The sequence below is a fragment of the Apium graveolens genome, chromosome 9, assembly GCF_009905375.1.
Source record: "Apium graveolens cultivar Ventura chromosome 9, ASM990537v1, whole genome shotgun sequence".
NCBI lineage: Eukaryota > Viridiplantae > Streptophyta > Magnoliopsida > Apiales > Apiaceae > Apium > Apium graveolens.
The window spans coordinates 13,892,922-13,919,059 of record NC_133655.1 but is presented as its reverse complement, the minus strand read 5'-3'; the positions used below and the strand labels follow the sequence as shown (position 1 = coordinate 13,919,059).

At 35.9% G+C, this 26,138-nt stretch overlaps 1 non-coding gene across 1 annotated transcript; it reads right to left on the bottom strand.

The window, feature by feature from the left end:
* Positions 1-19,265: 19,265 nt before the first annotated feature.
* Positions 19,266-19,372, bottom strand: LOC141688426 (small nucleolar RNA R71). Its single transcript, XR_012561869.1, has one exon. It is a non-coding gene; the product is annotated as a small nucleolar RNA R71 (small nucleolar RNA).
* Between the last annotated feature and the right edge of the window lie 6,766 nt (positions 19,373-26,138).

Genomic DNA, 26,138 nt, shown 5'->3' with positions numbered 1-26,138 from the left:
CGGGATATTTTGGTGGGTCAAAATTTTGCCAAAATTTTGGGCCGCTTTAATATCCCGTAATTTTTAGAATTAGATTAATAATTGAATAATAGAATAAAAAGATTAAAATTTGATTAAGATTAGGATTTAAAATTGAATTAGACTATTGAGCCTAAAATTTGGATCATACTTGAATATGGATAACTTGTAGGTTAATAAATAGGGTTTTGTATCGTTATAAATACATCCTATTCGTTTTCCTCGCTTTTTGTATTAAAATTCGTAGGGTTTTTAGGCACAAAAACCAGTAGTCTTATAAAATTCGTAGAAAATTCATCGTAAGTCGAAATTCAGTGATCCTGGACTTTTCGGAAAGGTCTTTTCGTTCTCTACAACTTTCGTGTTTTGTATTTTTCAAGAAATTATTGTTTAGAGTGTTAAAAAGAGTAAATTCAGATCTGGTCAGATTTTTAAGTAAGTTTTCGATCGATCTTACTAGCATTTTCAAAATTGTATGTTATGCGTTTATATTTGATTATCAAAATATGGACTAAGTGATGATATATTTGAAATTATTATGTGTTAGAGTATATGTATTATTGTGTTTGCATTGTGTGTCTCGGCGATAATTTAAGATCTTTGATTTGTGCCATGATTTGTGAAAATATCGAATAAGAACTTAGGACCGTAGTCACCGGATTGTAATGACAGTTTTCTGAAAATTTAGGACCGTTATCACCGGGTTGTAGTGGTCGTGACATGAGTTATTGATTTTGAATTATTGTTGTTATGTGATATGTGTATTGTGTGTATCGAATAAGAATAAGAATATCTATCGAAAGTGATTGTTTCGTATATCGTATCGTATAGATTATCGTATTTTTTATATGTGTATATGTGTTGCTTGACCTACTAGTTGGATCGAGTGTTTTCTTGCTGGGCTTCGTAGCTCATTACTTACAATTTCAAGTTTCGCCTAAGAGTTCGAGTTGGATATCATTGGTGTTTGAGGATCTTAGAATTGGAGTAGATTGACTTTTGGAATTCCGCTAGCTGTGCTTTTGTAATAGACACCTTTTGTAATAAAATTTCGGTTTAATAATTTATTTTGTATTAGTTTTGATTTAGAGTTAATAGTCCGAAAGTGCGGGCTGTCACAGTTGGTATCCGAGCAGGCTGTCCTTCGGAATGTGTTAGGTATGGGACTAGTACATTCCCTAGGATTCGATCTTGTGGACCATAGTTTGACCTTTGGTTGATCAACGGGTAGACGTGTCACAAATTTTTAGGATTGTTGTGAATTTGGGGACCAAATTCCTTTTAAGGAGGGTAGTATGTAATATCCCGTAATTTTTAGAATTAGATTAATAATTGAATAATAGAATAAAAAGATTAAAATTTGATTAAGATTAGGATTTAAAATTGAATTAGACTAATGGACCTGAAATTTGGATCAGACTTGAATATGGATAACTTGTAGGTTAATAAATAGGGTTTTGTATCGTTATAAATACATCCTATTCGTTTTCCTCGCTTTTGTATTAAAATTCGTAGGGCTTTTAGGCACAAAAACCAACAGTCTTATAAAATTCATAGAAAATTCATCGTAAGTCGGAATTCAGTGATCCTGGACTTTTCGGTAAGGTCTTTTCATTCTCTACAACTTTCGTGTTTTGTATTTTTCATGAAAATATTGTTTAGAGGGTTAAAAAGGGTAAATTTAGATCTGGTCAGATTTTGAGGTAAGTTTTCGATCGATCTTACTAGCGTTTTCAAAATTGTAGGTTATGCGTTTATATTTGATTATCAAAATATGGGCTAAGTGATGATATATTTGGAATTATTATGTGTTAGAGTATATGTATTATTGTGTATGCATTGTGTGTCTCGGCGATAATTTAAGATCTTTAATTTGTGCCATGGTTTGTGAAAATATCGAATAAGAACTTAGGACCGTCGTCACCGGATTGTAGTGATTGTTTTCCGATAATTTAGGACTGTTATCACCGGGTTATAGTGGTCGTGGCATGAGTTATTGATTTTGAATTATTATTATTATTGTTATGTGATATGTGTATTGAATGTATCGAATAAGAATAAGAATATGTATCGAAAGTGATTGTAACGTATCGTATAGATTATCGTATTTTTTATATGTGTATATGTGTTGCTTGACCTACTAGTTGGATCGATTATTTTCTTGCTGGGCTTCGTAACTCATTACTTACAATTTCAGGTTTCGCCTAAGAGTTTGAGTTGGATATCATTGGTGTTTGAGGATCTTAGAATTGGAGTAGATTGACTTTTGGAATTCCGCTAGCTGCGCTTTTGTAATAGACACCTTTGTAATAGAATTTCGGTTTAATAATTTATTTTGTATTAGTTTTGATTTAGAGTTAATAGTCCGAAAGTGCGGGCTGTCACAGCCGCCAACAACTAAAATGAAACCCACATATTTTATTTTCAATTATAAATAAACCAATTTTTTTTTCTCAAACACCGTCGAATAGAAACAATATCAAACACACTGTCTTCTCAAATACACTATTTTCTCAATTCGATTTAGAATAAAATGCATCAGATCTTGGATTTCAGTCGGGTTTTAGGAGCTTGAAGTAAATCATGATTGTCATAATTAGGGGATTTGAGTAAATTAGGGTTCTATAAATTGGGGATTTCTTCTCAATCAAATTTAGATTTTGTAATTAGGATTGCAAAACCTTGTATAAATTAGGGTATTGCACCTTGTATGAGTTAGGATTTTGTAATTAGGGTGATTTTGTAATTAGGGTGATTGCACCTTGTATGAATTCCAAAATCTTATGTTTATTTTTGTATTAGTTTGATAGCTGCATTTAGATTACTATGTTATGTATTGGTGTTGCTAATAAGATTTGTGAGCAGCAAAGCTTCTACAAGACGCTGGATTTTACGAAACCCCCAAAGAAGCTTGTAAGCGACAACATTTTCTTACTCGTATTCACGAGGTACTGTATTTCTTCCTATTCACTTGTCTTTTCTTGCTAGTAACTAAACGATTCGATCGTTTGCAGAAAATTACATTAGTTATTGTTAATAACTATATTATTCTATTGTATGTGGCTATATTTGATGTATTTAGAAATTAATTAATTAATTAGTTTGTAGAATCAGTGGTCGTCGTAATTAATCATGTATGAGCATTACTTAATGAAACCGAGTTCACACTCTAGTAAGTGAAGGTCTGCTTTATATTATTTTACTTGAATCGTGGTTGTTTGCTCAAATAAATATATCTCGTGATGAGTTTCTTTCTGTTTGAAGAACTAGAAATCTTTGATCAGATTATGGCACATAACTAATTCTTGATTCGTAGTTTATGAATTAAGTGCTCCGAGTAATGTTTGGATTTATGGATCTATCATTGCTCATTAGGCAAGATAAAATGTTAATATTAATTATAAAAAAGCTTTAATTGTGTACAACCCAGTTTTCACAAATGAGGCCTGTTGCAATGGCTCCTCGTATGCCTATATATCCACATGGTGCTCCTAGTATGGGACATCAACTCATTTATGGACAAGCACCTCCTCCAATGACTGTGACCCAGGTATTTGGTCTTTTAGAAGTTGGACTCCTATGTATTTTAGTGTGTTACAAATGTATTGCTGATATGGTAGCATTAGGTAACTGTTCTGGGATTTAAACCTCAAGAGATTTTTCTTCCTTCCAGTTATTTACTTTTATGTAGTCCATAAAGAGTTTTGAAAGGGAGTTTAGTGTCTATAGCTGTACACTGTTCTAGCTTATAACATGTTGCCTTCCATAATTTTTGCCTTATTATGTCTTAGTTGCCGATACATATTGTTAGTGTATACTGAAAATATTTATTTGAAGTATGTACATTTATTTCTGGCCAGTTTATTTGAGAATCATTTGAATGTTTACATGTTGTCTAATATTATATATTGTGAACAATCTAGTATCAAATGGGATACAAAATATTAGATTGTTAAATACGGTTATATAATATAATAAGGTTCAAAGCACAGGTGGTGTTGGACAATCCACTGGTATGGCTGTAGTATTATTTAGATTAGTTTATATTGACTAATAAATAATATTAGTATACTTTGTGTATATTGAACATGATCAAATTTAGAATTGTTCCTTTAATACTGATTAAGAAGGAGAACTAAGATTCTATGTTATTATTAATGCTTAGGTTCTTAATCCGGAAATAGTAATTGACACGTGTATATTATTTACATGCTTTGATTTATATATGAAATAATTCTTTTGAATTATATCATTATATTTTGGGTGATGGAATTATATACATGGTGGATATTATTTATTGAAGGAATCCATGTCCTGATAATATTCAGGTTAATGATGTCCCCTTGAAAGCTCAAAAGGATTTAATTATGTGAAACCCTGCAGGTGGAATTTATTCTGGCATAATTAAATAAAGGTTGAGTGGATGATCAAGGATAAAAGATATTAATTAAATAAATTATCAGTAATTTATTTAATTAATGGACATATGATATTTTAAACATGGGGAATTTAATAAGCAAATAATATTGGAACCGAATTAATTAAATTACGGTATTAGGAAATGTAGTGCAAATATTAATTCTTTAGTGGATTGAATTAATATTTAATTACATTGGGCTAAACTCAAGATGTAATTAGAAGGCCCAACCTAATTATCCATGGTCCCTATTGTAGCCTATATATATTCTTATTCTCTTCTTACTTGGGATTGTGTGAAAACATATTGTAGCCACCAAGGAGCAAGAAAAGAGGATAACTTGAGAAGACGGAGGCCACACTTCGCTCAAGAAAATTTGGGAATACAATAGAAGAGCGTGAAATCAACCATTAACAAGATAATCCTCTTTTCGTAATCTTTATCATAAAACGTAGTAAAACCCTAAGTCCGTGGTTCCCAATAATTAGTATCAAGAGCCTGGTAATGGGTTCTACGTTTTATGATATAATGTCCATGTCGTAATTATATATGCGTGTATATAGTGTTTTGCTTGTATTGGTTTTGATGCAGGTTGTTAATCCACTATTATGGCCATGTATATTTTAATTATGTGTTTGGATCCCACGTGGTTTAATCGTGGTTAATTTTTGTTTTGGTTTCCACGTGGTTTAATCGTGGTTGTAATTTACACGAGGGTTGATCGTGTTAGAATAGATTTTACAAAATTAGTTTTGTATTAGATCTATTTTTTTGTAATTGTTCCGGGTATTTTGTAATAGTTATGTGCGATCGGAAATCAATTCCGGTAGTTTTTTGTTCCGCTGTGCGATTACAAGGGGCTGCTGTTGATGTTTGGATCGAACAAAATCAAAACAAAACTCACAGAAAAGCAACAGGCGCGCGCGCTGCGGCCGCTACGGCAGCTGGGGCTGCTGAGGCGGCTGGGGCTGCTGGGGCTGCTGGGGGCGTCGGGACGCGCTTGGGGTAGATTTTTTTTGAGAGCTGGATTTTTTTTCAAGGGCCATAATAGTGGAAAATTTATTTTAATTTTTTCCATTAAATTTTAATTATTGCTTTAATTTATTGATTATGTGTGTCGTTAATTATGTGTGTAATTCTTTTAAAATTGCATGTTTAACTTAATTAGGACGACATGGACATAAAATTTATTTATTGCTTTAATTAAATGTTATATGTTGCTAAAATTATGTGTGTATTTTGAATGCATGATTAGACATAATTATAACAACATAGGGCCCCATTTAATTTTAAAATTCCTCAATTTTAATTAAAAAAAAATTCTAAGTGGGAGAGGGAATTAATATGAAATTAAATCCCATGGTCTCCATTGTTGGTTGTAGGTAATTTAACATAAAGACGAATATAAATTATATATACGTCACCCATCGTGGCATGTAATTTATGGTGTCTAGAATGTTATAGAAATTACTAGAACAAACTTCTTAAATTAAATAATTTTGAAAGGAATAAATACGGATTTTCTTTATTTCTGATTTGGGGCGATTTTGTCAAAAATGGGTTCATCGAACTTGTAAGGCTGTGGGTTTTAAGCGAGACCGATGTGACTCCTCCACTACCTGGAAATCAAACCATTGATGAATATTGAATTGAAGTATTCTATTCAAGGTAAAATTACGAATATTGGAAGGTATACACGCCACCCATCGTGGCGTACCAAGTTCCATAGTTTTCGAATAATTTAAGATTTGATGATGGTATACACTTAGCTATGAAAAATAATATAGTCCACCCCAACGTGGCATATTGTTTAGTAATAGGACCGAAGTAACATTTAAACAAAATTAGGTGGTATACATGTCACACATCGTGGCGTACCAGAAGCTTATGGTGTTTAGATGTTAGTGCATTAAATTTTAATAATTTAGATCTTAATAATTAATGCACCCTTATTTATGTGATGTTTTTATGCATGATTCTCAGGATAAAATGGGCTTTAATCCACTATTCACCATACTTAAGGATAACAAACTTACCGGACCTAACTATATTGAATGGAAACGAAATTTGGACATTGTGTTGACTGCTGAGGAGTACAAGTTTTGCACTTATGAACCCAAGCCTGAACAGCCTGCTGCTGATGCTCCTGAAGATGAGAAAGAGTATTATAAACGGTGGATTAAGGCTGATGAGATGTCGCGATGTTACATTCTGGCAGCAATGTCGGGTGTTTTGCAGCATCAGCATCAGTCTATGGCCACTGCTTCGGATATGCTCTTTAATCTCAAGGAACTTTTTGGAGATCAGAATAGGGCTGCTAGGCAAGTAGCCATGAAGGCTTTAATGAACACTCAGATGGCTGAAGGCACACCTGTAAGGGATCATGTTCTCAAGATGATGTCGCATCTGAATGAGATAGAGTTCCTTGGTGCTGAACTTGACGGGGAAACCCAGATTGACATTATCTTTATGAGCTTGTCCAAGAGTTTTGAGCAGTTCTGCTTGAATTACAACATGAACAAGAGGCAGTATAGTCTCGCGGAACTGCTGACAGAACTTCAGGCAGCTGAAGGATTATTTCGGCAGAGTGTTCAAGTGAATGTGGCTGAGAAAGGTTCTTCCTATAAGCCAAAAGGTATTAAGAAGAAGAAAAAGGCCCAGACACAGAAAGCTGTGAAGGCAGTGGGAGTTCAGGGTGGTGTGAAAAAGCCTAAGGGAAAGTGCTTCAGATGCAAACAGTCAGGTCACTGGAAACAGGATTGTCCTCTTCCTAAGAAGACAAACAATACTGGTATGTCTCTTTCTCTAGTTACAGAAACATTTATAGCGGCTATATCTACGAGCACTTGGTGTGTAGATACAGGAGCCACTGATCATGTTTATAATTCTATGCAGGGGTTCCAACTATCCAGAATGCTTAGAGATGGTGAGATATACGTGTTCATGGGAGATGCTACGAAAGTAGCAGTAGTTGCAGTAGGAGTTATTCATTTATCTTTTGGTTCTGATAGGATTTTGGTTTTGAACAATTGTCTTTATGTACCTTCTTTTAGAAGGAATTTAATTTCGGTTTCTAAACTTGCTTTGGATGGTTATAATGTTTGTTTGGATCATAATGTTTCTATTATGATGAATAAACGAATTATATGTTTTGGTACATTGCAAGACAATTTATATATAATTAATCCTAGTCAACCTGCACTGCAACTGCAATTTAGGGAATTGAACAACACATCTTCTAACTCTACTAAAAGAAAGGAACCTTCTAGTTTGAACCAAACATATCTTTGGCACTTGAGATTAGGTCATATTAACTTGAGGAGGATTCAAAGACTGGTAGTAGACGGGCCTTTAAGCTCATTGGCAGTGGAGCCATTTCCAGTTTGTGAATCCTGCTTGGAAGGTAAAATGACTAATAGGCCTTTCAAGGCAAAGGGGAATAGAGCCAAACAAGTATTAGAATTGGTTCACTCTGATTTATGTGGACCCATGAATATCCAAGAAAGAGGTGGTTATGAATATTTCGTCACTTTTATTGATGATTATTCTAGACATGGGTACGTTTATTTGTTGCGCCGTAAGTCTGAGTGATTTGATAAGTTCAAAGAGTACAAAGCTAAAACGGAGAAGCGACTTAATAAAAGTATCAAGTCACTACGATCACATCGTGGTGGCGAATACTTGCTTGGAGAATTTAGGGAATATTTATCAGAAAATGGGATAGAATCCCAGTTAACTGCACCAGGCACACCCCAGCAGAACGGTGTAGCAGAGAGAAGGAACCAGACTCTTTTAGAGAGTGTTAGATCGATGATGAGTTATTCGGATTTACCCAAGTCGTTTTGGGGACATGCCTTAGAGACAACAACTTATCTTCTGAACTTAGTACCTTTTAAGTCGGTTCCTAAGACCCCCTTAGAATTGTGGACCGGGGATAAACCGAGTCTAAGACATATTCGAATATGGGGTTGTCCAGCACATGTGCTGAACAAGAACGCGACTAAGTTAGAATCTCATACAGAAGTAAGGTTGTTTGTAGGCTACCCCATGGGAACGAAAGGATATTTATTTTATAGTCCGAAGAATCGGGATGTCATTGTTAGCACCAATGCAAGATTCTTAGAGGAGGAATATATAATGAATCACAAACCCATGAGTAGTGTCATTTAAGAGGAACTAGTGGGAGGAACAAATAATACCCATGAAGCTGTAGTACAAGTAGAACAACCACAACATAATGTAAAACCTGTCACTAATACCGCACCAGTGCCTCGTCGTAGTGGGAGGGTTGTTCAACAGCCTGATAGATTCATGTTTTTGGGAGAGTCTTCAGACTTGGTCTCTGGTGAACATGATGATGATCCTCGTATATACGAAGAGGCAGCACAAGACAAAGATGCAGATCTTTGGCAAAAGGCGATGGAATCTGAGATAGAATCAATGTATTCTAATCAGGTCTGGCAGCTCGTGGAACCACCCAAAGGTATAAAACCTATTGGATGTAAGTGGATCTACAAGAAAAAGAGGGGATTAGATAAAAAGGTGAAAGCCTGGAAAGCAAGACTTGTTGTGAGAGGGTATACTCAGAAAGAAAGTATCGATTATGAGGAAACCTTTTCACCGGTAGTCATGCTTAAGTCAATCCGTATTCTTTTATCTATAGTAGCTCATCTCGATTATGAGATTTGGCAAATGGATGTCAAGACAACTTTTCTTAATGGAAGTCTTGAAGAAACCATCTATATGCAGCAACCAAAAGGATTCATTAAGGAAGGCCAAGAGCATCTGGTATGTAAGCTTAAGAGGTCTATTTATGGACTTAAACAAGCTTCTAGAGACTGGAATATTCATTTTGATCAGGCAGTCCAGTCATATGGATTTGATCAAAGTCCAAGCGAATCGTGCGTGTATAAGAGAAGTGAAGGTAATGCAGTGGTTTTTCTAGTACTATATGTAGATGATATTTTACTCATTGGAAACAATGTTGAGATGTTGTCATCAGTAAAGGCAAGGTTGTTCAAACAATTTGACATGAAGGACTTAGGTGAAGCGGCATACATCCTTGGGATCAAAGTAATAAGGGATCGCAAGAAAAGGATGTTGGCTTTATCTCAAGAGCCCTACATTGATGAAGTATTAGCTCGTTTTAACATGCAGAACTCCAAGAAAGGTTTTTTACCTTTTAAGCATGGAGTTGCTCTATCTAAGAAGCAGTGTCCTTCGACACCTAAGGATATAGAGAGCATGAAAGCAGTTCCTTATGCTTCAGCATGTGGAAGCTTAATGTATGCTATGTTATGTACGAGGCCTGACATCTGCTTTGCTGTAGGCATGGTTAGTAGATATCAGTCGAACCCAGGTCAGGAACATTGGAGTGCAGTAAAAACTATACTCAAGTACCTGAGAAGGACTAAGGAGTATATGTTAATTTACAAGGCCTCAGATATATTTCCTTTGGGATATACTAATTCAGATTTCCAATCAGATAGGGATAAGAGGAAATCAACCTCGGGATATGTTTTTACTTTGGGAGGTGGAGCCGTTATATGGAGGAGTGTAAAGCAGAAATGCATTGCAGACTCCACCATGGAGGCCGAGTACGTGGCGGCCTCTGAGGCTACCAAGGAGGCTGTATGGTTCAGGAACTTCCTTTTGGACTTAAATGTGGTACCTAATTTGCCTAGGAGCTTGACGGTGTATTGTGATAACACTGGTGCTGTGGAAAATTCAAAGGAACAGCGAGACCACAAAGTAGCTAAACATATTAAACGTAAGTATCATCTCATACGAAGAATCGTAAAGCGAGGGGATATAGTTGTGGCTCACATATCATCAGAAGACAACCGAGCAGATCCTTTCACAAAGAGCTTGCCAACCAAGGTTTTTGACAAGCATGTGGAAGCGATATGAGTCAGATGGATGGACACATAGATTTTTATGTAATAGTGGATTAAATAAACACTGATGTACACATAGAATATTTTGAGTATAAGTGGGAGATTGTTAGTGTATACTGAAAATATTTATTTGAAGTATGTACATTTATTTCTGGACAGTTTATTTGAGAATCATTTGAATGTTTACATGTTGTCTAATATTATATATTGTGAACAATCTAGTATCATATGGGATACAGAATATTAGATTATTAAATACGGTTATATAATATAATAAGGTTCACAGCACAGGTGGTGTTGGACAATCCACTGGTATGGCTGTAGTATTATTTAGATTAGTTTATATTGACTAATAAATAATATTATTATACTTTTTGTATATTGAACAGGATCAAATTTAGAATTGTTCCCTTAATACTGATTAAGAAGGAGAACTAAGATTCTATGTTATTATTAATGCTTAGGTTCTTAATCCGGAAATAGTAATTGACACGTGTATATTATTTACATGCTTTGATTTATATATGAAATAATTCTTTTGAATTATATCATTATATTTTGGGTGATGGAATTATATACATGGTGGATATTATTTATTGAAGGAATCCATGTCCTGATAATATTCAGGTTAATGATGTCCCCTTGAAAGCTCAAAAAGATTTAATTATGTGAAACCCTGCAGGTGGAATTTATTCTGGCATAATTAAATAAAGGTTGAGTGGATGATCAAGGATAAAAGATATTAATTAAATAAATTATCAGTAATTTATTTAATTAATGGACATATGATATTTTAAACATGGGGAATTTAATAAGTAAATAATATTGGAACCGAATTAATTAAATTACGGTATTAGGAAAGGTAGTTCAAATATTAATTCTTTAGTGGATTGAATTAATATTTAATTACAATGGGCTAGGCTCAAGATGTAATTAGAAGGCCCAACCTAATTATCCATGGTCCCTATTATAGCCTATATATATTCTTATTCTCTTCTTACTTGGGATTGTGTGAAAACATATTGTAGCCACCAAGGAGCAAGAAGAGATGATAACTTGAGAAGACGGAGGCCACACTTCGCTCAAGGGAATTTGGGAATACAATAGAAGAGCGTGGAATCAACCATTAACAAGGTAATCCTCTTTTCGTAATCTTTATCGTAAAACATAGTAACACCCTAAGTCCGTGGTTTCCAACACATATATGACCAACCAAAAACTGTTTATTGGGTTTAGGTCTAACTGTTTAAGGTTTACCGGTTTCGTCTTTCTAAAGCTATATAGTACTGATGTAACCATTTGTTCAGGGGAGGCACTTGGGTGTATATGGGGTAAACCTGCTGGCTTTGAAGTGGAACTAGAATACACGTGCATGAGCATGTATTTGGTTTTTAGAGGGAACTGCACTACATATATGCACACTGACACACATGTCAGTTGTAGGACTGAAAAAATGATATCGTCTCTTTCTAGACGCCATACATGTGAAATTATGAAGTGAAATATACTGTAGTAAAATGGTGCCAAATCTATTGGTTGTAAAGTAGAATTAGAGTGTATATTTAAATGTTCATGGTGTGCAGTTTGGATTTATATTAATCTTGTGATAGAATTAATCAAATAAACCCGATATCCAATTTCTAAAATCATAATAAAGTTTGAGGTTACATTATACATGTACGAATATAGTCTCTTGTATAATTTTTTTGCATTCTTGCTCAAGTTTGTGATATCCTCAAAACCGTCCAAATGACTTGCTTTTTTTGTTAATTTTTTCCGTCGATTAGATTTGCCTCAACTCTTGACCCATATATGGTTTGTAAAAATTGATACACTGTCACACTTTTTTGGTAGATAACATCATGCATGATGTTAACAAAAAAGGAAGCGGGACGAAGAAGTCAACATATAATTCGTGTGAAGGCTGAAAGGTGTGTAAAAATATATTGTTTCTATTTTGTTAATTTGTTTGGAAATCCAGGTTAAATTTCACTTAATGCTCTGCCGTGATTGTCCTGAAAGTTTAACCATATTATGTTTTTAAGGAAACTACTAGTATCTGAATCTGAATCGTGACTAGTGAATATATAATAATCATATTGGTATTACTACTAGGTATTTTTTGTACCCGGTTCCTGTTTAAATTCCAGAAAGGGAAACTACTTGCACAGTTTTGGTAAATTTTTTATGTAAACAATTCCTTTCTTCTCTCGTAAAAACACTGGAGTGTTTAACACACACACACACACAACTATTAAGTTTTAAGGAAATGAGTTGATCAGGATTTGAGGATAAATTTTGATAATGGAACTTATGTTTAATATTATGGTCATATGCTTATTTTTCTTTTTTCTTTTTATCTTTGTGTTTGTATGAATTATGCTATTGTCTTTAATCAGATTGAAGTATATATTTTGCCAATGCGGCATTGTTAATATCGAAAAATCTGGTCAAGTGAAACATAAAATTTAAGTAGTGGGGTTGGCCTTTTGATTTCTATTTCCAATAAATTCTTTATGAAATCTTGTACAATTTTTTGAGTGTTAGAGTTTAACTATCTAGAAGGTAATTTGAAACAAGTAAGATGGATGTGATTGTAATGGATATACAGAGCCGCCTCTTACTTTACAATAATGTAAACTTACTGGTAAAATCAAACTCATTTAATTTATGTACAAGATCTTGTTTCCTCAACTCTTCACTACATGTTTTACAAGAGACTCTCCTCCTTTTTTCACGCTTGTAACATTTGACTTCTCGCTGCTTCATTAATTTCAGGTATTCATTATTTATATACTACTCAAAATCATTTATGTGTTATGTGTAATTAACATTATTTACCAATTTCTGAGTTCTACCTTCGTGCAATATCATAGTCTTTTTTATATTTCAGTCCTCAAAATTTAGGTATTGCTTGGGAGGGACGTTTCCTGTTTTTTTTGCATTATTACAATCATTGTTTCAATTAAATATATATTTGACTAATTATATACATAATCAACATAGAAAGCCCTGTTCAACTACTTTCTTAATCCTTAATAGCAGAAAATAGGAAGGATAATTTGGTCCCATTACTGTAACTTACTAATTTTTAGAAAGTGGGAAAATCATTACAGAAAAAATTTGTTTGTACGTCAACATAGAAGTATTAGCCAAAAATGATAAACATGTGAGTTTTTCCCATGGATGTCGTCTTGTAGAATTCTTATGTTATATAGTACATTGCAAAATAATTGAACAAAAATGTGATAAGAACACATCATTTTCAAAATCAGGCTTAAGTGAAGGATGTTAGATTTCCTTTAGCAGTCTTTACATTCTGCTAATAGGATTCATGGTTAATAGTTTAATAGAGATATAATGCATATAAATGATAGAAGTTTTAACAGAGGTTTAGATTAATAATTGAGATGCAGAGATATTTTATAGAAGAAGATAGATTCTAGAGAGAACTTGGGGAAGAAGACGGAATTTTCTCGAGAGTTATGATGGTAGGAATGTCTGAATTGTAAAACTATTATGATGTTGATTGTTCGTCTTTTGTCATGAATAAAACAAAGACAATTGTTTAGGTAATGGATGGTAGGACCATATCTAGTTTAAGTTTATGAATTATAAAATGGTACAAACAGACTTCATTAGATACGATATGCATTTTGTTAATTGGAGCTTTAAGTATTTGTACTTTTCATATAATGACTACTTTAACTATATAAGTATGTTGTGATTAACAATAGGACACTTCTTGAGTTAGATCAAATTAAAAAAAAACTCGTATAGGTTACTCATTCCAGTACATATTGATGCATTCCACTTATTATGACTATAGTTGATGTTTTCTCTAAATCTACAACCAGCTCTAAACCAGGTGAGAGCACTAAAATTGAAAACTTGAGTTGATGCATATACCAGAATCATAGATCAACATCAATATTCATATGTCTTTATAGGCAATATGAAAAGAGGAGTTGACGTTATATTTACAGCTGAGAAGAGATGCATCGGCACAATAACTAGCTCAGAGATGACTACTATTCCATGTCTCTTTAATGTGCATCCTCACAAGTTTGGGATGCTTGCAGGGGCTACAAGTGGCAACCAGGTGTATCTATGGACATCGTCATGCTAGTTGCTGCTGGAAAATGTACTATCTATATTGGAATTGATTTGTATTTCATAAACATTATTGGTGTGTATAAAACTTCTCCCACATATATGACTTGGAATTTTGTATTGTGTTGAATTTGAACTTTAATTTGAGTTTTTAAGTTAAATGTATTCAAGTTTTTAGTGTTCCAAGTGTGACCGACTAATATATAATTGATATATTTATGTTAGTAAAAATTGGAAAAAGTCTTACAATAAATACCAGTGTGTTAAAAAAGAATGTTACAATAAGATATAAAAGTGTTACCAAAAGATTGAATTGAGTGTTACAATAGCAAATATGGTGTTACAAAAGAGTCTATTCTAACATATTTTTGGTGTTACTAAAGGGTAAGGTGTGTTACAACAGAACTGTAGTTACACCTTCAACTTGTTACCATAGAAATAGAAAATGTAACTATAGGTACTCTATGGTAACACATTGAGAGTTGTTATCAGAATTTCAAAAAGTGTAACCGTAGACACCTATTGTAACAGGGGCAAATCTAACACCCTTAAAATTTCAAAAAATGTAACCATATCCTGTTTTTTGGCTTTAGGTAACAGTTTTTGGTCATTTTAACAATTTTTTTGGTGTTGCTATAGGTCAAATATGGTGTAGTGATATTGACCTACGTGGTCAACCTTTATTTCTCCTGCCTCCAACTGATATATCTTTAACTTCTCTAACTGTAACTGATGTACATCGTCTTCAAACATAACCGTACGAAATCGACCATCCCTTATTTTATATAGACTCAATACCTAATTCTCGTTGAAAACAATCTTTTAATATTTGATTCGTCATTGTACGACTATACATTCATAACAAAATACGTATTTTTGCTATTTTTAACCGCATCTCTTGTCGTTTCTTAATGACCAACACTCAAAGTCATATAACAACGCAAGTATAATTACCAACATATAAATTTGTCTTTCAACGTCAAAGATCTACTTTTATCACCCAAATTTTTTGTAAAAACTCTCTTTTTAATTCATTATCCTTTAATACGATGTGTAACATTCGTAACTAAATTTCCATTATTGTCGATAAGAGAACCTGTATATTATAAATGAGTGGTCAGTAGAAATTTGGTCTTATCCAATACACACTATAACGGTATCCTCTTTAGATTTCACACGTTGGATATCACAGGTAGCTACATTCAAAACAACTATAAATAATAATTAAACTAACCATTTATTTAGGGATGACAATTGTGTCGGTTGTTTAAAAAGGGGATAACTTTTCTCTTGGTCACAGGTTCGAATCCCACGAGAGGAGAATTTATGATTATACCTCCTGAGCCAGAGTTTGTCACTTAAATGCGGTTTACTGTTAGTCGCTAAACACGCGCTAAAATTAACACAAGTATACGCGTACACAAGTAGTATAAGATATAAATCAGATTCGTTCCCACAGAGACTGGTTTAGGTTAACTTTGTGATTTATGCACTTATACAACAATGATATGGCTATTATTCAATGCTAGGACGAATAACAATTTGGGTTTTGATTATACTATGATTAACTATTGAGAATTATACTAGAGAACATTAACTAAAGAGAGTAAAGAGAGTTGAATAATATATGACACAAACATGGGATTCTAACTTCATTGAGTACTTCATTCAATACCCTTTTCATTCTTAACCTTAGTATGTAATGGTGATGACACTAATCAGATAACACAAAATCGATAAACGCCAACTTTCGTTGTACGGATACCATACTACCAGACATCCACAAAAGAGATAGAAGCTGAATAGACACCAATTATATTGAGACCCTATATGTCTATAGAATTTGACAACATAACGGTTTAATGCACAAGTTATCTTTTGGGATTACATAGGGCAAGCAAGATGGTTAAAATTACCTACGAATCTTGCATAACAATAACACATGAACCTATGCTAGCATGGCAAGTTCTAAATCCTTAAATTCACTTTTGCTTCATTAAGAATTAACACGCTATCTTATAAGTTCGCGACGCTCATAAGACGAATAAGCACAACCAATACTAGGTTATCATACAATCACCACACACTAAGGCATCGAAACAAATCAACTAAAAAAATTCATAAGTAAATCCGCTAGAACCCCACGATAATGATTAGCCCATAATCGGACTCATCATCAACGTGGGTTCCGATAAAATTATGGTATAATAAACGTAGTCTTTATAAACAAATAATAAATCAAGTACGAAATCCAGAGTATTAGGTTCAACAAAACAAGAAACGAGCATCCAAGGTTACAACTTAGAACAAAGATTCAAAAGAATAAACTAGATCTTCTTCGCCTTCATTGAATTGTACTATAGGTCTTCTTGTCGTCTTCTCCTTAAGCTCTGTTACGTCTCTCCTATGAAAAACGTCTTTATATATATATATATATGATGTAGAATTGACCAGGGTTTCAAACTCTCAAAATCCCAATGGAAACAGGATTCTGCTACCCCGACCTGGCGCGGCCGCGCGCTAGACCAGCGCGGGCGCGTTGAGTTTCTGCTCATTGGGCGCGGCCGCACGCTACTTCAGCGCGGGCGCGCCGTCCTCCTGAATAAAATTCTGATTTATTTTTTTCTCCTTGCTGATTTGAACCGGTCTTTTTACGAGCCTTTATTCCAACACCATCCAAACACCAAATTAGCACTACAACCATGCTAATTTACCTGATTACCTGGAAAATGCCTGCAATGCAAAAACACTACAAAAACATGTAAAAACACCAACAACTCGAGTACAAATACACCAATTCAAAGCATTATGGAGCGTTATAAAGTGTCAAAAATGCCACTCAAAATACCCCAAACTTGAATTGATGCTTGTCCTCAAGCATAAACAGACTCAAAGAATAAGAAATAAAAATGCATGAATGCAACTAAATGAATGCAACGATCCCCAATAGAATAACTTAACCAATAAACAAGCAACATCTCAACAAATACAGTTATTCGCATAAAGATCAATCAAACCTCACAAATCAACCTACAAACCAGAGACGTGTGTGTGTGCAACTGCTTACAGATATACTATCGCAACTAGATCAATAATCATGACTCACTACTCATCAAAGAAATAGCAAGGTTATAAATAAAATAAAATCTAGACTCAAAATAACTTATAACACTTCAATTCTTATTTTGGAGTTTTATATGGATTCATGCTTTTATTCACAATAAAATAACATGCTCGTTTCTTGTTTTGTTGAACCTAATACTCTGGATTTCGTACTTGGTTTATTATTTGTTTATAAAGACTACGTTTATTATACCATGCTTTCATCGGAACCCACGTTGATGATGAGTCCGATTATGGGCTAATCGTTATCGTGGGGTTCTAGCAGATTTACTTATGGATTTCTTTAGTTGATTTGTTTTGATGCCTTAGTATGTGGTGATTATATGATAACCTAGTATTGGTTGTGCTTATTCGTCTTATGAGCGTCGCGAACTTATAAGATAGCATGTTAATTCTTAATAAAGCGGAAGTGAATTTAAGGATTTAGAACTTGTCATGGTAGTATAGGTTCATGTGTTATTATTATGAATGTTTCATAGGTAATTTTAACCATCTTGCTTGCCCTATGTAATCGCAATAGATAACTTGTGCATTAAACCGTTATATTGTCAAATTCTATAGACATATAGGGTCTCAATATAATTGGCGTCTATTCAGCTTCTATCTCTTTTGTGGATGTCTGGTAGTATGGTATTCGTACAACGAAAGTTGGCATTTATCAATTTCGTGTTATCTGATTAGTGTCATCACCATTACATGCTAAGGTTAAGAACGAAAAGGCTATTGAATGAAGTACTTAATGAAGTTAGAATCCCATGTTTGTGTCATATGTTATTTAACTCTCTTTCCTCTCTTTAGTTAATGTTCTCTAGTATAATTCTCAATAGTTAATCATAGTATAATCAAAACCCAAATTGTTATTCGTCTTAGCATTGAATAATAGCCATATCATTGTTGCATAAATGCATAAATCACAAAGTTAACCTAAACCAGTCTCTGTGGGAACGAATCTGATTTATATCTTATACTACTTGTGAACGCGTATATCTGCGTGAATTTAAGTGTGTGATTAGCGACTAACAAGTTTTTGGCGCCATTTCCGGGGAGACAGTGTTAACTTTTAGTTTATGTGTTTGTCATCAGTGATCGTTAAAGTTCATTGACTCGGACATTGTTACTTACCTACTCTTTTCCTTATCGTGTTTCAGGTACTCTAGCGAGCATATATGCATACGTGTTCGCGGGCTCGTAAAAGAAATCTGGATCAAGCCGAGGAAGAAACTGTAGTGATTCGAAGGGAAGTTTTTGAGGATGAAGAGAAAGTAGAAAAAGAATAAGAGAAAGTCGAGGAACCAGCTCTAATAGTGATGGGAGATCAAGCTGAAAATCCTAAGGCTCTAATGGACTATTCTCATCCTAAGATCGATGATATTCAGTCGAGCATCATCAGACCAGCCATCTCGGCTAACACTTTTGAGATCAAGTCGAGCACGATTCAGACGATACAGAACTCAGTTCAGTTTGGGGGTTCTCCTACAAAAGAACCCAACATGCACATCAGGGATTTCATCGAGATCTGTGACACTTTCAAGTTCAATGGGGTGACTGAAGATGCTATCAAGATGCGACTCTTCCCATTCTCTCTGAGGGATAAAGCAAAGTGTTGGTTACATTCTCTACCACCAGGGTCTATAACCAAATGGGAGGAGCTTGCTCAAAAGTTTCTCACTAAATTCTTTCATATGGTGAAGACTGCTGCAATCAAGAATGCTCTTACTCAGTTTGCTCAGCAAACTGGAGAATCTCTGTATGAGGCTTGGGATCTATATAAGGAGATGCTAAGGAAGTGCCCACATCATGCCATGCCTGATTGGATGATTATAAACTATTTTTACAATGGTTTGGGCGCTCAGTCTAGACCTATGCTCGATACAGCGTCTGGTGGAGCCTTATGGGCCAAAAGCTATAATGAAGCTTATGAGTTGATTGAGCTCATGGCAGCTAATGAATACAAGAATCCTATGCAAAGAATGTTGCAAGGCAAGGTAGAAGGAATTCTGGAAGTGGATACAACTACGTCTATAACTGCTCAACTTCAAGCTTTGACAATGAAAGTGGACTCTTTGGCGAATTATGGAGTTAATCAAATCACTAGTGTTTGTGAGCTTTGTGCAGGGGTGCATGAAACTGAGCAGTGCGTTATTTCTAGCGAATCAGCTCAGTTTGTGAGCAACTTTCCGAGATCACAGCAACAAACTCCAGCCACTTATCATCCAAATAACCGCAATCATCATAACTTCAGTTGGAGTAATAATCAGAATGCGGTGCAACAATCTTATCAGCCATACACAACAAAGCAGTATAACCCTCCTGGTTTTCAGCAACCGTAATATGCCCCTAGGCAACAACTTCAACTTCAGTAGCTACCGCAAGCTAATAAAAAATCTGAATTGAAGGAGTTGAAGCTCATGTGCAAGAGCTAAAATATGTCTATCAAGACCTTGGAGAATCAGATTGGGCAAATTGCTAATGCATTACTGAATCGTCAACCTGGCACTCTCCCAAGCGATACTGAAGTGTCAGGCAAGAAGGAAGCTAAGGAGCATGTTAAGGAAATTACATTGAGGTCTGGTAAGGTTGCGAATCCTGCAAAAGCTAAGACTCCAGAATCTGAAGTTGAGGCTGAAGAAAAAGAAGTACAGAAGAAAGCAGAATTGGAACCAAGGAAAACTACTGTTGAGCACACTCCTCATGAGGGTAATACAGGGGAGAAACAGATCTATCCTCCACCTCCTTTTCCTAAGAGGCTGCAGAAGAAAAAGCCGGATAAACAGTTTGAGAAGTTTTTGGAGGTGTTCAAGAAACTTCACACCAACATAACTTTCGCTGAAACTCTTGAACAAATGCCTAGTTATGCGAAGTTTATGAAAGGTATTCTCTCTAGGAAGGTGAAGCTTGATGACTTAGAGACCGTTGCTCTCACGGAGGAATGCAGTGTTGTGCTGCAACAGAAGTTGCCTCCGAAGCTTAAAGATCCTGGAAGCTTCACTATTTCATGTACCACTGGAAATATGTCGTTTGACAAGTGTCTATGTGACTTGGGAGCTAGCATCAATCTGATGCCCTTGTCAATCTTCAAGAATTTGAACTTGTCTAATCCAAAGCCTACTTATATGACTGGCCGACCGTTCTATTACATATCCACGAGGTATTGTGGAGGATATCTTGATCAAGGTGGATAGACTCATCTTCCCTGCTAATTTTGTAATTCTTGATTTCGAGGAGGATAAGAAGATTCCCATAATCTTGGGAAGACCTTTCTTGGCTACTGGCTGAACCTTGATAGATGTGCAGAAGGGTGAGTTCACCATGCAAGTGATGGATAAGGATGTAACTTTTAATTTGTTCAATGCCATGAAATTCCCTATAGAAAATGAGGAGTGCTTAAAAGTGGAGTTGGTTGATTCTGTGGTCACTTCAGAACTCGATCAATTGCTAAGGTCCAATGCCTTAGAGAAAGCCTTATTGGAGAATTTTGATAGTGAAGATGATGAAGGGGATGAGCAGTTACAATTTCTGAATGTTTCTCCCTGGAAGAGGAAGATTGATATGCCTTTTGAATCTCTGGGAATGGAGGAGTTGAATAAAGCTCCTAAGCGCCTCAAGCCGTCTATTGAGGAAACACCTACTCTTGAGCTTAAGCCTTTACCTGAACATTTGAGGTATGCGTTTTTAGGTGATGCATCTACTCTGCCTATTATTATTGCATCTGACCTTTCAGGTAGCGACGAGGAGAAGTGTTAGGCACAAAGCATGCGCTAAATAAATCACGCAAGTATAAGTGTTCGCAAGTAATATAGAATGGTTTCTAGTTCGTTCCCACATAAACTCTGATTAATTATATCTAATTAACACTTACTCACCAATGTATGATTATTCTTCAATGTCAAGACAATAAAAATTAAGATTGGTTAACTAATAATAACTACGGGAATTAAACACTTGAATTAACAATATTAAACACACATGAGATCATAACTTCATCTACTTCATTCAATAGTTATTGTTATTACCCCTAGCATGTAATGGTGATGATATTAATCGAACAACACGGAACTGATAAACGCCAACTTTCGTTGTACGAATATCATTCTACCAAGCATCCACAATTAAGATAGAAGTTGAATAGGCATCAGTTATGTTGAGACCCTATATGTCTACAGAATTTGACAACATAATGATTTAAGCATAAATTATTCATTATGATTATACAGGGCAAGTAAAACGGTTAGAGTTACCCATTAATCATGCATACAATACACGAACCTATGCTAGCATGGCAAGTTCTAAATCTCAAGATTCACTGTCGCTTCACAAGAGATTAACAGGCTATCTTACATATTCGCGATGCACATAAGATGAATAAGCACAACCTATGCTAGATATCATACAATCACCACATACTAAGGTATTAAACAATTAACTTAAAGAAATCCATAGTAAATCCACTATGATCCCATGATCACGATTAGCCCATAATAGAACTCATCGTCACCATGGGTTCATATGAAAGTATGATAATAACACAATGATATAAACAAATAAAAATACTTAATAAGTAATGAAGTATGTTACAAGAGTATAAAGGTTCAAAGCATAAAGAAAACTAGCATCCCCTGTTATATCGAATTAAAAGAATCACAAGATAAACATATGCTTCCTCTTCTTCGTTATTGCGGGCTAAAACGGTCTTCTAGATCTTCTTGCCTTCGCTCTCAATTATCTTTTGTGAAGAAAACATCTTCCCAAAAGGTTTATATAATAACCCAAAAGAACCAGCGCTAACAGAAGTCCAATCGCAATAGAATTATAAAATCCAGATTCTGAAAATACGCACCCAGGCGGCCGCCTCCGTCTTCCAGGCGGGCGCCTGCTACCAGGCGGTCGCCTGCTCCCATCAGGCGGGCGCCTGCATCTCTTCTGGAAAAAATAATATTTTGCTTCTGTTTTTGCTGAATTCCTCGCACATCAACCCGGGACTGATTCCAAGCACTTCTTTAAGCTTATTTTGATGAAATCCACCTATCTAAGCAAGTTATACTCTCAAATGCAAAAACACTCGAAAACACGTCAAATACACAAAATACTCGAGTTGAAGACACCAATTCAAGCCGTTATGAGATGCTCTAAGTGGTATAAAATGCCACTTATCACACCCCCAAACTTGAATCGATGCTTGTCCTCAAGCGTCACAGACTCAAACTCAGAATAAAACATGCATGAATGCAAACTATATGAATGCAGCGATCCCCATCGCGATGACTAAACCAACCAACACATGACATATCAACAAATGTAATTAGGCGACTAAAGATCAATCAAATCACGCAAGCTAACATACAACTAGAAACGTGGTGTGTGCGAATGCTTAACATATCTGCTTCAAAACTAGATCAATCACCATAACTCAATTATCCTCAAGGCAATCACAAGCTTATACGAAGAATATATTCTAGACACAAAATGACTTATAACACTTCAAAATTATTGGAGTTTATTACGAAATCATGCTTTTATTCAACACATAAAACAAATGCTAATTTGATCGTGCAATGAGTGAGGTCCATAAAAGACTTATGCAATGGTACCCATTTAGCGAGCGTTAGGTTAGCGGATCCCAGACTATAAAAGCCTTAGGTCACTAGGCACAAAGTCCCCTAAGAACTTAATAACTCGAATACCAAAGAGCTCCCTCGTGATCAATTATGCATTAAACCATTTTTTTTCTTTCTTTTCTTTTTTCCTCTCTTTTTTTTTCTCTTTTTTTTCAATTTCTGAGCAAGTGTGTTTCGCTCCATCTTGCTCAACCCTAGACTACTCGTATACAATACGAGCCGGCTACTAGCCATTTGACTCCTAGCCCTGACTAGTAATGAATTCTAATTTTTATCTTTTCATTCCTTTTATCATTAAGAGCCTATCATGCATGCTAAGCATAAGCAATAGATTAACCTCAAAAACCATCAAACCATGACAACAATCTAGTCCTTAAGCATACTCTAAGACTTAGTGAAATTACAAGTGTTTCTAGCATGCATGCCAACCTAACAAGGTTCAACATTACTCTAACACTATCACTACACTCGCATCAATATCACATATTAATCAGTAAAGCAACACAAAGGGATCATGGTATATGCATGAGCTATATGATAAATAAAGCTATAAAAAAAACTACATAAAAAACTATATGGCTATGAAACTATATGAAATAAACTAACATGAAAATGCAACTACATGACACACACACAAATATGTTCCTTAACTACCACCCCCAAACTTAAAATCTTCATTGTCCCCAGTGAAGATAATAGAAAGGAACACAGGGTATACCTACTCAGAAGAATCATCATCATCATCACCCTCAGAGGGTGGAGTGTCAGGAGGTGGATAAGCAGAATCCTCACCATAAACGGGCCACTGGATGTCAGCTCCAAGGCCTCTAAACGCAGTCCCAAGTGCTTGGGTGAGCTCCTGCGCAAACCGACTCTGCGACTCATACATCGCATTCATCCTCCTGGAAAGCCTCCTGTACTGGACATCAACCAATCCCGAACCATCTCCTCTCTGGGCTCTCGAAGGACCTGCCTTTCCCCGAGCCTGACTGGGCCTAACCATGGTAGTACCAGCTGCTAGAACTCCTCCTGGAAGGTGATATCCCAAACCATGTGACTCGGGCTCTCCACCTGTCTACTCCTGCCTCGCATTCAACGTCGATGAATCAATAGGAGCGGCCGGCATCTGCAGCTGCTCATAAGGCCACTGGACTCTACATGCATTGCAAAGCTTCGTGACAATAGAGGTATACGGGATAGAGTACTGCGATTTCCCCCACAAAAACTTCAAAATCCCTTGGTAGATGTACTCACCAAGGTCCACATAATATTCATCATTCAGAATTCCCCATAACAACCTCACCCTCTCCACTGTAACCTCATGTGCACGCACAGAAGGAAGGATATTAGCACACATAAATGCATTTCAAGCACGAGCATACATGTTCATCACGACAGCGGGGAAATTGCAATACTCGTTGGTTCCCCTTTTGAACTTCCACACTGTGCCCGGCCGATAGAGAGTAGCAATAATCAAGTCCATATCAAAGTCCTCAGGGGACTTTTCATTCCAATTCTCCTCCTGTGGTTTCCTTTGTCGCTGCCCAATAACACGGCGAATCGCCTCGGGCTGATAATCCACAATAAGCCCACAAACAACAGAAAACCCATTCTTGTCGGCCTTGGCATTCGCATAGAACTCGCGAACAATACTCATCGGAACCGCCTCAGGTGACTCACAGAATGTAATCCATCCCTTCTCAGCAATCATCGGTAACAAATCACCATCCCTCCCTGATGGCAAAACCCCCTCTCCCTCATAATAGGCTTAGTCAGAAGTTTGGTGTACTCTTCTTCAACAGCCCCATCCAATAATCGGGGCCTCACAACAGTGTTTCTCGAAGAATCAGCAGTCAGAATGGTGCTACTGCTCCCTACAGTTCGTGATCTCTTCGGGGGCCATTAGAACTGAAAATAAGGGTTAGAGAGTTGTGTTTGTGTAGGAGAGATTTCATAGAGTTGAAAGTGTATGGGATGTGTATGTAGAGATTGTATGTATATATAGGGTAAATTAGGGTTAGAATTTGATTAGGAGTGGGGATTGTGGCTAAGTATGGGGGTAAAATCGTGGGTTAGTGGTGATATGCTGCTGTGGTTTTTATTTTGTGTTTTTGTATTTTCTTTATAGGCTAAAAATGATTTTTCAAAATTCAGGGGCGCAGGCGGTCACCTGGAACCAGCAGGCGGGCGCCTGCTAGCGCGCGGCCGCCTGATCCTAGCAGGAGGGCGCCTGCAAGGTCTCTGGAAAAAAAATTCCTGCCAACATTTTTCTGATTTTTTTGGGTTTTTGAATAAAGTACTAAATTTTAAGGTGTCCTATGGTCTCATATCTTGCATTGCCTCCCAAGAAGCGCTTCTTTTACGTCATTAGCTTGACGTAGAGTAATGCAATCAAGTTGACAATAAAACAACACTAACCACTTCACGGTTTGCTGTATCCCCATAATAGTGCTTCAATCTCTGACCATTTAATTTGAATGCTTGGCCCGGATCATTCTAAAAAATCTCCACCGCTCCATGTGGAAACACAGTTTTGACGATAAATGGTCCAGACCACTTTGATTTCAACTTTTCAGGAAAAAGTTGGAGACGAGAGTTGAATAGAAGAACTTGTTGCCCCGACATGAATGACTTAGGCGATAGCTTCCTGTCATGCCACCTTTTTACCTTTTCCTTGTACATTTTGTTGTTTTCGTACGCTTGAAGTCGTAATTCATCAAGTTCATTTAACTGAAGCATTCGCTTCTTCCCAGCTGCATCTAGATCAAGGTTTAACTTCTTCAATGTCCAATAAGCCTTATGTTCAAGCTCTGTAGGTAAATGACATCCCTTACCATAGACAAGTTAAAACGGGGACATCCCAAGTGGAGTCTTGTATGCTGTTCTATAAGCTCAAACAGCTTTATCGAGCTTCAAAGACCAATCTTCCCTTGACGGACAAATAACTTTCTCTAG